Consider the following 11880-nt stretch of genomic DNA (forward strand, 5'->3'; position numbering starts at 1 on the left):
AGTCACTATCTGTGTCATTAAAGAGATTTTTTGGGACCCAAAGTTTTATGTATTGACAGCTGCGTATTATCATGTCTTAGTAAGAACATGTTATTATGTCCACAAGACGGAATTTGCTAAGAATCTGGAATGAAAAAATATGTTCCAACTAACTGTGATATCCAGCTGCACCTGAAGAAGGAATTTAAGGAGGAGTTTATTTTTATCATATACATTTATTTATCATATACATTTTATACATTGCTTTGATTTTTTTTCAATATTTATGGACTCTTTAAAAAGAGTAAGAGTTTTTTTTAGCAGCTTTGCATTGTGTTTACTCTTATGATTCACAAGTGTGAGAGCTATTTTGAGTATATTGAAGTCAGACTAACATAAAGTCAGAGTTAATACTACCAGCTAATAATAATCTGAAGTGACCCTGAGTATAAATCGGTATATACTGTATAAATTGTTTATTAGAACCAAAGTTGATGCAAAACTGAATCTTGGCCAGATGATTGGTTTAGAGTCAAATTCAAATGTTCAATAAAGAATAGCATAACTTTTTATCATAACCTTTAAATGTAATAGACAAAAAGCAGCAATATCAGAAGTACTGTACATTAAATAATTTGGTCAACAGCATTCCTATTAATAAGAGTAAAATATGAGTCTAAAGATAATCCAAAAACCAATCAAAGGTAATTAAGTTAAACTAAACCAAATTGAAGTCAAAATAATTTAGATTAAACACAGGGTTAAAGGGCACCTAGGTTACCCCTTTTTTCAGATTTAATATAAGTCTTTTTTGTCTCCAGAATGTGTCTGTACAGTTTCAGCTCAAAACACCCATCAGATTATTTTAAGAGTTCACACTTAGATATTGTTTGACAACTGTTAGCAGGTTTGGCATGCTGTCCCGGGAGAGAACCCTGAGCTCGGAGATAGGTGAGCCCAGGGCTCCCGCCTGGTCCATAGAGCATATGCGGGGAGTACGAGATCAGGTGGTTCTCGAGAGCTCCCCGTGGTAAGAGGTAGAAAGGAGGAGGAGATGGGGTGGATGGGGGGTTTCTTCGGAAAACGAAGATAAGAGAGTAGTTCTAGCTAGGCTACTTATAGTGAGTTGGGGTTAATCTGATTGGCTAACTAGTGAATGTAGATGAGTGGCCAGCTGCAGTCAATCATATCACGTGCTCCTCTCGAAATTAGTTTGAAAACTTCACTTATTATACCAGTCATAAATTTGGTCGGTTTTGTTGTACTGCACCTTTAAGGTTAGTCCTCCCCACCCACCGTTTCTACGTGCCTTTCAGCGTGCCTTAATCTCCTCCCTCGGCAGATTCAGACAACAGACAGACTTAAAGGAAGCAGATCTCACGTAGCGTTTGTGAGAAATACTACAGTAAGAACTTTACCAATGAGTATTTGATGCATTTGTTGTTGATTTGTAACGATCAGTCACACACAATGTCGTTACAAAGTTCACGCGCACACACACAGATGCGCACACACACATCGCTGCGCAGACACGCGCGCGCGCGCGCGCACACACACACACAGACAACGCCCTCGTTAGGCTTTGCACTCTTTTTGCACGCATATGTGACAGGATACAGGTTAATCTCCACTGCTGTATGGATATCTGTTATGTTAATGTACAAAATAAACCTGATTTAACGTCCACAAACCGGGACTGAAGCGTCTTCCTTTATAATTGTTCTGACATGCGGCTGTGCTGATGAAGTAAAGCTAAGCTAAATCGCTATAATTCATCACACACATGCTCTGTTTTAAAACATTTTAAACGTGAAACTCACTCTTGGTCACATTTGATGATGATTGATGATCCTAGCGAACTGAACACACTTTTTATTCCCGGTTGCTTTGCGCTTGTCCTGTCTTGTTGGTATGATTATACACGTGACTACCGGACATGTTAAAGCTGCGGTCACACTGGGCTTTTCCTCCCATTGACTTCCATTCATACGTACACAAATGCTCAGTTCAGTGTGGTTTAATTTTTACAGCTGAGAGTCCAAACACTAAGGCCCAATCCCAATTCTACCTCTTAGCCCTTCCCCCTACCCCTTGTTTTGCGAATTTTCGTGAAAGGGTAGGGGTGTCCCAATTTTCTTTAGCGTAAAGGCATAGGGCTAAGAACAAGAGGGACCACACTCGAAACCAAGGGGTAAGAAAATTTCCCGGAATTCACCAGCCACAGCTGCACCCAGCAGTAAGGAGATCCACAAGTTAATATTGTTTATCATTAATACAAATTTTACAACAAACAAGCACATGTTTTAATATATTCATAACCGTGTTCATGTTTTACCGTCATGCTTTTAATAAAAACCGCTAAAATAAAAACCGCTAAATTTTGCGATCTATAATCCATAATCATAACTCCTGTACAGCAGTCCCACACCATTCTGACACTCGATGACACTGGAATACCCTGTCAGAAAAGTCTAGTGGCTGTCAATGGGCTTTTTACAGTGTCTGCTATAATGTTAATGTGGTTATAGTGTGTTTACATTGATGAATATGACCACGGTGTAAATACACAGTATATTTATTATCTTATTGCCACATTAGATCTCTATGATAACATGATATATGCCTTCAGTGATCTCCTGAAGATCAATACCAAAAAATAGTACAACTGGAATCACTACAGCAATCGCCATTGTCTTATGAAGCAAGAGATCACGATGATGTGTGCAGGTGCTGTAGTGCTGTCTCAATTTTAAGGGGTAAATTTTGAAGCCTTCCCCTTCACACTCGGTTTTAAGGGCCATGGGGAAAAGGAAGGGGTAGGGGTACAAAAACAGTATTGGGATTGGGCCTAAAAGAGCAAGTCCATTGATGCGCAGCATGTGTACATGCAGAAAAAGGCACACAAACAGGAGGTCATTAACATACTGCTTATTACCTCAGATGTATTAGACAGATTGGTACAGGCAGTTCTTTGGTTTCCAACATGCCAACAAACAACTGGAAAAATACAGAACTCTTTGCCTATGTACCCAGTGAAGAAAAGCAGCAAAAACGTTTAACTAAGCTTTTGGTTGATGCAAGCATAAGTGCCACAGAACTAAAAAGGAATATTAATAAAAATATTATAATGTATAATAAGATACATCACATCTTATACTCCATCTATATATATATATACACACACACATACACATACACACACCATACCAATGTAACTGACAGACTTCAGAGCATAGCAGTGTTTTATAGCAGTGAGCAACTTGTGAAATGACTAGAACATTTATAATGGGTACAGAGATTATCATCATTAGTTGTCATCTTCTGCAATTGTTAGTGTCCATTAATCTGTTAGGGAAGCAGACGGACAAACAAGGTGAGTAAACAATGAATGATGTTTATCCTCACAGCGGAGCACAAAGGTATGATGGGAAGTAAATGAAGTTCGGTAGAACTGATTATCCTTCTTTGGAGTAGGATGGATGACAGACACTGAGGATGACCGAATGCACACACCAGAGGGCTTGCGGGGAAGACAGACTGACGACACACACAACTCTCACAGGACACCGGGAACGCTGGACAGACTGGAAGGAAACAGAGATCAGGTAAGTACAAGAGATGAGTTAAGTAGATCGGGACTACCAGGAGGTACTCTCTATGAGTCCACTTCATTGGACCAAGCCCGGACAATGAGTGAAGTGAGATGTGTACTTTTATAGTGAGTTGGAGTGATTAGGTGCAGCTGTGCGTAATTAGTACTCAGGTGATGATGCACATTGCGTGATACTGTTGGAATACTGGCCAATCCGTGACATAATCTTCACAATGGTTGGATCCAAACAGGTGTAATCTAATGAAAGCCACCTGCAAAAAACTTAAATAATTATTTATTTTTAAATGTAATCAAGTTGTACAATTAAAAAAAATAAAACAAAACATTTTACTATTGCTAAAATATAATGTATAACTCTAAAATCGGGTTATTAAAATGTTATGCACAAATATTGGAAGGTATTTAATACCTGTATTTCTACAAGATTGAACATGACACTTCTGATCCCAGAAAAGAAATACTGGTTCTTGGACCAACTGAGAATCCAATTCCCAGGACTCTGACCTCCAGCCCATCCAAACCAACAGATACACCGGTGTCGACTCCAAGACCCAATCTCACACCGACTGGACCAGCATTAGCTGATACACTGCCGATTTCAGCTCGAGCCATTGCTGACGCTGTTAGAGCTGTACTGGCAGCAGCCTCAGCTGGTGCATTGGGGCCTTTAGCTTCTGCTTCAAAAACACTGTATTCAGCTCGAGCTCGACCAACTCCGGCTTCTGCAAAAGCTCCAGCCTTGGGGAGTCTCTTTCCTGGTTTATATTCATTACCAGTTGCATACGCTCCAGTATTAGCATAAACACCTTCTGCAATTGCGCCTGCTGGTCTTTAACAGTTCCAAGTTGCACACTTGGTTTTTTAGAAATATCCTTTTTGGTCAGCTTTTTTTTCCACGTTTTTGACCTCGTAATCTCAGCAACATCACTTGAAACATTTACATTTACTTTAGGTTTTTTTTCCCGCAGATTGCAGGTATAAATTTCTCCATTTACGTCTTCATCTGAAAATGAAGGAAAATATAGTTTAGACATTTCAAAATGCTAAATGCACAGTGCAAACCAAGCACAGAAGGTTTCATTTTCAGTAGGTGTATTTACACACTTTTTTAATCGCTTTGTTACTACTTTCATAAGTAAGGTTTGCATTTTCAAACCTCTTAGTGCAAACTGATCACGCGTGTAACACCACTACACCAGTCATTCTTTCAAATCTGATGTCATCATTTCACTGCAGCTGCACAGATATGTACACAAATGTTTAACGATCAAAGATATTATAATATTATAAAATAAAGTACCGGCCCCCATTACGTTGGTAGTGATTCACTCTCTGTATTATGCTGCCTGACTGCCTGTGGTTTCAACTAGGTCCGGTGCTGATGTAATGGGGGCGTGGGGGCTTTCACTTTTCACTGCTACACCCCCTCACCTCTGCTCGTGTTCAAACCAAATTGAGATTGGTGCGGTGTTGCTTATTGCAGGTTTTATTATCCTTCATACATGTTGAGAGATCGAGTTGATCAATCTGTTAAGGGAATATGTCTTGACAATCCACAGAGACGTGACCTAATAAAGCATGAAGTCATGTACTTTAATCGTTGCATTAGTCTGAGTGTAAATCCCCTCATCAGGCAGCGCTTGAGCAGCATGAGAGAGTGGACCACCGCGCATCAACAGAACGGCATTATCAAAAGAAAAATACACAACTTAAGACACTTAAATGCCTGTATTTATTGTATTTGCAGCAGCTCTGTGATGCACGTCCACAACTTCATGCATTGGGTTAAATTAGGCTGTTCAGTCTCTGTGTTCAGTCCGTTACAATCACTGACAGTCAGTCAGGCAGCGTAACAGAGAGTGAATCAAAGCGCATGAAATGATTGGTAAATAAAAGGGGAAAAATAGAATAAAAATATATATTCTTTTATATTAGACACACATCTGATGCTTGTATTTGCAGCAGCTCCACATTCACAACTTCACACATTGGGTTAAACTAGGCTTTGCAGTCTCCTTTACTTCCACTGTATCTGTTTAGCTGAGGGAACGAAACCAACCCCGTGACGTCAGACACAGTGACATTCCAAGATGGCTAGGTCTAAAATCTATAGTAAAACATGCCGTTTTCTTCTAAATGGTTACATTAATTGAGTTTGTTTAATATATTTTCATTAAAGAGGAATCCAATGTACAAAATAAGGGAAACTTGACTGAGTGCTTACTTTCCCCTTTAAATGGTCTGTGCAGTGCAGCTTCTAGTTAAACTGCATGGTTCTTAAACCAAGATTACCCCTCAAAAACTATTCAATTGCACTTACCATTGTCTCCACTGTGTGTTATTTCTCGGTTTTCAGTCATTTTTTTCCTGCCACGCTGTTATGATGCCCAGGAGTTTGCTGTTCGTATCAATATTATCTGGATGCAGACTAGCATATGCAAGCCGACACTGTATGTTTCAGAGATGCACTAAGATGAGTTAGTGATTTCACTGTGAAGGTAAGGGTGGGGTTAGGTTTGCACATTAAAAGCATTGATTTCAGCTCAGATTACAGCAGCACCCGGTCTGCATCCAGACGGTTCGTATTGTTTTTTTGGTTTCGTTTTCCTTCTCACTTGCTTCCAAACTCCTATGTGCTCCGGGTGCTCCTAAAAAAAGACTAATTTTAAAACTACAAAAAGAAGTTTATATAAAATAATGTTGTTGTGTTTTTGTATTTGCAAATGGTTTCTTCTGTCTGAAGAGTGTGTTGTGGGGAAAAATAAAACAGGTGTTGAATGTCTGTAAGTTGAGGCTAACATTGTTGTTGTTTTCTCTTTAATGGTTTAACAATCTAGGCAATTTCTGGTAAATATACAACAAACTATACATTTTGAGTGTTTTTTTATATGATGTTTTTGAATATCTATCTTGGTGTTGGGGCAAATACCACCATCTGCTGGTTAGAAAAAAACGTGTTTGCTTTACTGATTGCAGTTCAAGAAAATAAGTGTTTGACCACAAGAGATAGCTGTGTTTTTGCACTATGCCATCTATTTGTTTATTTTACACACTTTTGCTAAAGGGGTTACAATTTTTCAGTAGTGAAGACTTGTTCAACAGATATTTGACCGTTCAAATATGTAAGTTGCTTTTAATGTGAGAGGAAAACAGCTTTTCCTCTTTTTTTACTGGAGAAAGTAATGTCAGAGATAGAGGATATTTATCAGAAGATAAGTTTTCAGTTAAACATAACTTAATGACTTTTTTTGTGTGTTAAAGTTTCTACCAGCTGTTTGGACTCTCATATACTGCACTGAGCAAGTAGTACATTGGATTAATTAATGAAACAAAAATGTTGTTGTGCCACCTGACCAGATTAGAACTGTAGATGTGAAAGAAAATGAATGAGAAGATCATTCTAATTCTGCCAAACTGACAGACCTGTGGAAAAGGAAAGATCTGTGGTTTTTAGATGATTGTGGACTGCTTTAAAGGTTCAAGAATCTGTTGAGTACTTTTTTGAGATTTTAACAGATGTGTGTGTGTTGAGCATCAGTTAAGACAGCATTAGCACCTGTCAGCTTTAATTGTGGGGTAAACTGGATAATTTTGAGCTTTTGTCAGCTAATTTGATCTTCCGGGTTTTAAATGATTTATGGCGCAGGATCAAAATCGGCAACGTAGCGCAAAACTGCAAGTGCAAAGATGACGTGTCGGTTTCTCATTATGAACATATGCTGCGATCACACTGGGCTTTTCTCCCCATAGACTTCCATTCATACGCACACGAATGGGTCAGACCGGAAACGCAAGGTCATGCGTCAAGTTTTGCAGGTTGCTGCGGTGCAAAGTTCAAGCTTGGTGAACTCTGACCTGCGAAATTGCGTCACTTGACTGCGTGAGACCAATCAAGGATCAAAACATGACCTCTCTGGACAGAAATTTGAAACATGGAGCAATCGCTCGCTTTTTTAAATGTTTAATCCTGCCCCTTTTCGAAGCGACGTACGACAGAATTTCGCAAGCTCAAACTCTAGTGTGACTGCAGCTTTATTTATAGTGGAGTTTTCTTATCCTATGAGAAGAGCCTGCTTTCTTAAATATTCATGACTGCGCGTGCTTTCCGAAGGCAAGTCAGACCTGCCAGCGCCAAGCTGTGAGACCCTATGTTGATCACTGGGTGAGACCGCGTCCACGGACCCACGGCACACAGTATTTAGCCGTTCATGAAGGGGCATATGTGTTTGTTTCCATGATCCACGGAGTTTGCTGCATGTTTTCCCCTGTGATCCTGTCAGGACCGATACAGCAAAGCTGTTTGTGTGCAGCAAGCATTTTTTGCCAGGAGGGCAGTACGAGTATGGCGGAGAATGACGGACTTTGTCCCTTATCAGTAGAGTTCGTTCACATTTAGACACATCGCTGTGTTCGCCTAAATCCTCCAGATTACCAGCAGGGCTAATGGTTGAAATAGACAGGGCAAGAGACCTGCTGCACTGAGTCTGCATTCAGACCCGGGGATTGAGGGAGAAGTCCTCATTTATAGTGTTTATATAAACATTACTATCTTTATAATGATATTAATTGTGGTTGTGTGTGTATATGAAATTACGAATAACAAATGTAGCAGGGCATTAAATTACTGTTCAGTCCATTGCAGTTTATCTTTGTAAACTATAAAATCATGGCTCTCCTCACGGTTTGTGTCTGATTTTGTGAGCTGACTGACAGTTGTTCGCTCCCCTCCTTCTCCCCTGCTCTGCTGGCCACGCCCACTCCTGCCTCTGATCGCGGAGCTCCACGCCCATTATGATGCTTTTTAAATTATGAGGTAGATTTGAACCGAAAGTGGGGGGTGTCGTGGCCCTTTGAATAAAAATACTACGAAGTGATTTGTAAAACATTACTTTAATACCAAACTTCGAATCTTTTGGACATTCCTGTAAAGAAAACCACAGCTGATTTACATAGTGGTTGTGTTAAAGAACACTGGAGTGATTCAGTGAAACACACATGCAATGACAGAAATGTAGAGGAAAGCAATAAGCAATCAATTCAGCTTTATTTATACAGTGTGAAACACATTTGATTATTATGCATCATTGCAGAAAATGATCGAGTATTCTCTTGTTAGTCGTTGATTAATATCCATATGACAGTAATTCGTTTTTTTGCATAGCTTTTGTTCTCATGGTTTAATAGTAAGTGTAACAATCATTTTTTCCAGGGTGAAAATGAAATTTCCGAACCAAAAAAAGAGATGCTGGTTTTTTGACCAATTGAGAATCCAGTTCCCAAAAATTTGACTTCCAGTCCATCCGCACCAATAGATGCGCCCGTGTCCAGTCCAACTCCCACTTTCGCACCAAGTGGACCGACTTTAGCCGATGCGCTGGCGAGTTCAGCTCGAACCATTGCTGATGCTTGATCATTACTGAATTCTGCTTCAGCTGATGCATTTGGGCCTTTAGGTTCTGACTTAAATACACTGTATTCAGCTCGAGCACGTCCAACTCCTGCTTCTGGGGGAAATATAGACAAACGCAACATTGAGTTGTTTTTTCAGTTAATTAAAATAACACTTTTTTTTTTTCTTTAACCCAAATGCTTGGGTTAAATATATTTCAACCAAATTCTGGCTAAATTATGGACAAAACCAACATATCTAACATTGTGGTTTGTCCTTTTTTTAACCCAATGTGTTCAAATAACCCAGCATTTTTGAGTATACATATTTTTAACACACATTTTGCATTGGGATACGATACCAATGACATATTCTACACTGTGAATGTTTAGAGAAATCAAACAAACTTCTATAACCACAGTTGGAAAACACAACACAACACATAACACTAAAAGGTAGACGGACTGTGTAGTAAACTTACCATTTTCCTCATGACAGGAGGTTCCCTTATGTTTGGCAATCTTAGACATTTTTGAGGGGTCTCAGCTCTTCAGTCTCAGTAAGTCTTTGGTGAGAGTCGTCTCTGTGTTTAGGTCAGTAGTTTTCCTCCTTATTTATGCAGTCAGAGATGGGCATCAACTGAAAGTGAAAGCCAAAATAGAGAAACTATACTCATCAGTGGTTTAACTGGAACAGCCCTTCATCACTTTGGTTCCCACACAGCGCGTAATGCTCTTGAAACTTAAAGAAACCCCCAAACATTTGGTGTTTAATCAAAACACAAACTATGACTGGAATTATTGTCATATGTGATGTTATTTATTAAAGAATAGCATCATATCCAATCTTCCTGAGAGAGAAACAACACACACTTAAGACTAAAGAGTCTTTATGTGCATCTGGTTTTATGAAGATCAGTAGAACTTACAAATAAGAAGTGCAAGGATTGATTCATCTTGAAATGTTTACACTAATTCGCAGACTGTACACTCTCAGAAATAAAGGGACACGAGCTGTCACTGGGGTGGTACCTTTTCAAATGGTACACATTTGCACCTGAAGGGTCCATATTGGTACCTCAAAGGTACATATTAATTTACATTTAGTCATTTAGCAGACGCTTTTATCCAAAGCGACTTACAAATGAGTACAAGGAAGCAATTTACACAACTATAAGAGCAGCAGTGAGCAAGTGCTATAGACAAGTTTCAGGTGTGTAAAGTCTAAGAAGCAAAGCATTAGTAAAAAGTTTTTTTTTTAATACCTAAAAATTTTAAGAGGAACACTTTTGTACTTTTTAGGTACTAACATGTACCCTTGAGGTATTAATGGGCCTTTTGGGTACAACATTGTACCTTTTGAAAAGGTACCACCCCAGTGACAGCTCGTGTACCTTTATTTCTGAGAGTGTGGGTATGTGTATGCGTGTGCGAATGTGTGTGTTCACCCCTGTAGTCGTGTTGACTGAAGATGCACGAGCTCAATCCTTATACTTAATAAATTTTGTGTAGTGTTTCCTAGTGATGGGTTGCAGCTGGAAGGGCATCCGCTGTGTAAAACATATGCTACATTAGTTGGCGGTTCATTCTGCTGTGGTGACCCCAGTAAAATAAAGGGACTAAATTGAAAATAAAATGAATGAATGAATGTTTGTGTAGTTTTACATGGAGATGATGACTGTGTGTTTTTCAGAATCGTACACTTTGATACTTGCTTTTAAAATATTTTCAGGCCTCCAAAACCCTGTTATCATGCAAATAATTAATGAAATGTCTAAATATATAAAGTGATGTAAATCCTATTTTCAGACAGGAGGTCAAAGAGTTTGTAGTTGTAGTATAGATAGTATTAAAATAAATAACGTATGCGAGTTTGTGGTGTTTGGGTGTTGGCAGGAACAGATCTCAAGAAGACAAAGGAAAAGCCCTCTTTAAAGGAAAATGAAACTAAATAGAGGAAGATGTTCTCTGTTTAATTTCCTGCTGTTGTTGTCATATTCTGGGCTGTTTGTTTTTCTTTATCTCCAAATGATGTTGCCCAATGTTTCTGTTTTGGATTCATTTAATCTTGTTCAGCTGTGTTTTGTGAGACTAGCCTACTTTCATTCATTCATTAATTTTCATTTCGACTTAGTCCCTTTATTAATCCAGGGTCGCCACAGCGGAATGAACCGCCAACTTATCCAGCATATGTTTTACGCAGTTCCAGCCGCAACTCATCTCTGGTAAACATCCATACACACTCATAAACTACGGACAATTTAGCCTACCCAATTCACCTGTACCGCATGTCTTTGGACTGTGGGGGAAACCGGAGCACCCAGAGGAAACCCATGTGTACGCAGGGAGAACATGCAAACTCCGCACAGAAACACCAACTGACCCAGCTGAGGCTCGAACCAGCAACCTTCTTGCTGTGAGGCGACAGCACTACCTACTGCGCCACTGCGTCGCCCAGACTAGCCCACTTATTCTACCTTTTTGTCTTCACTTGCTTTTCGAGTTTGATCTGCACTTGTCATTGCTGTGAGTTCTCTAGCCAGATTCTCTAGTTATTACATTGTTTTGTTTATTTGTATTTTTTGGCTAAAAGACCTTTTGCTCTATGGAGGACTTTAGGTTTGTTCTGTTTGGCTGTAGTCAGTCTTATGGACTTATAATATTGTTGGACTTTCTGTATAGACTCCTTTTTTTGGACTAGACTTTGTGCCTTGGCAGTTTGGGTTTATCACCTCTTCCTGTGGATAAACGATAGAACATTTGTCTACCTGTCCTGGGAGCCCTGGGCTCGAGTCTCAGGCTTATCACAGTAGTATAGAAGTCTAATCTGTATAACATTTGACATTTAAGACATCTTGGGGATTTTTTTCAGAAACTGAGGTAGCTTCAGGGAAAGTCAC

The 11880-nt window shown here is 39.4% G+C and overlaps 1 pseudogene; it reads right to left on the reverse strand.

Annotated features, from left to right (window-relative positions):
- Window positions 1-3234: 3234 nt before the first annotated feature.
- Window positions 3235-9511, reverse strand: LOC130237106 (uncharacterized; annotated as a pseudogene).
- Between the last annotated feature and the right edge of the window lie 2369 nt (window positions 9512-11880).

Source organism: Danio aesculapii, chromosome 11, assembly GCF_903798145.1.
Source record: "Danio aesculapii chromosome 11, fDanAes4.1, whole genome shotgun sequence".
In the NCBI taxonomy this organism is placed as follows: domain Eukaryota; kingdom Metazoa; phylum Chordata; class Actinopteri; order Cypriniformes; family Danionidae; genus Danio; species Danio aesculapii.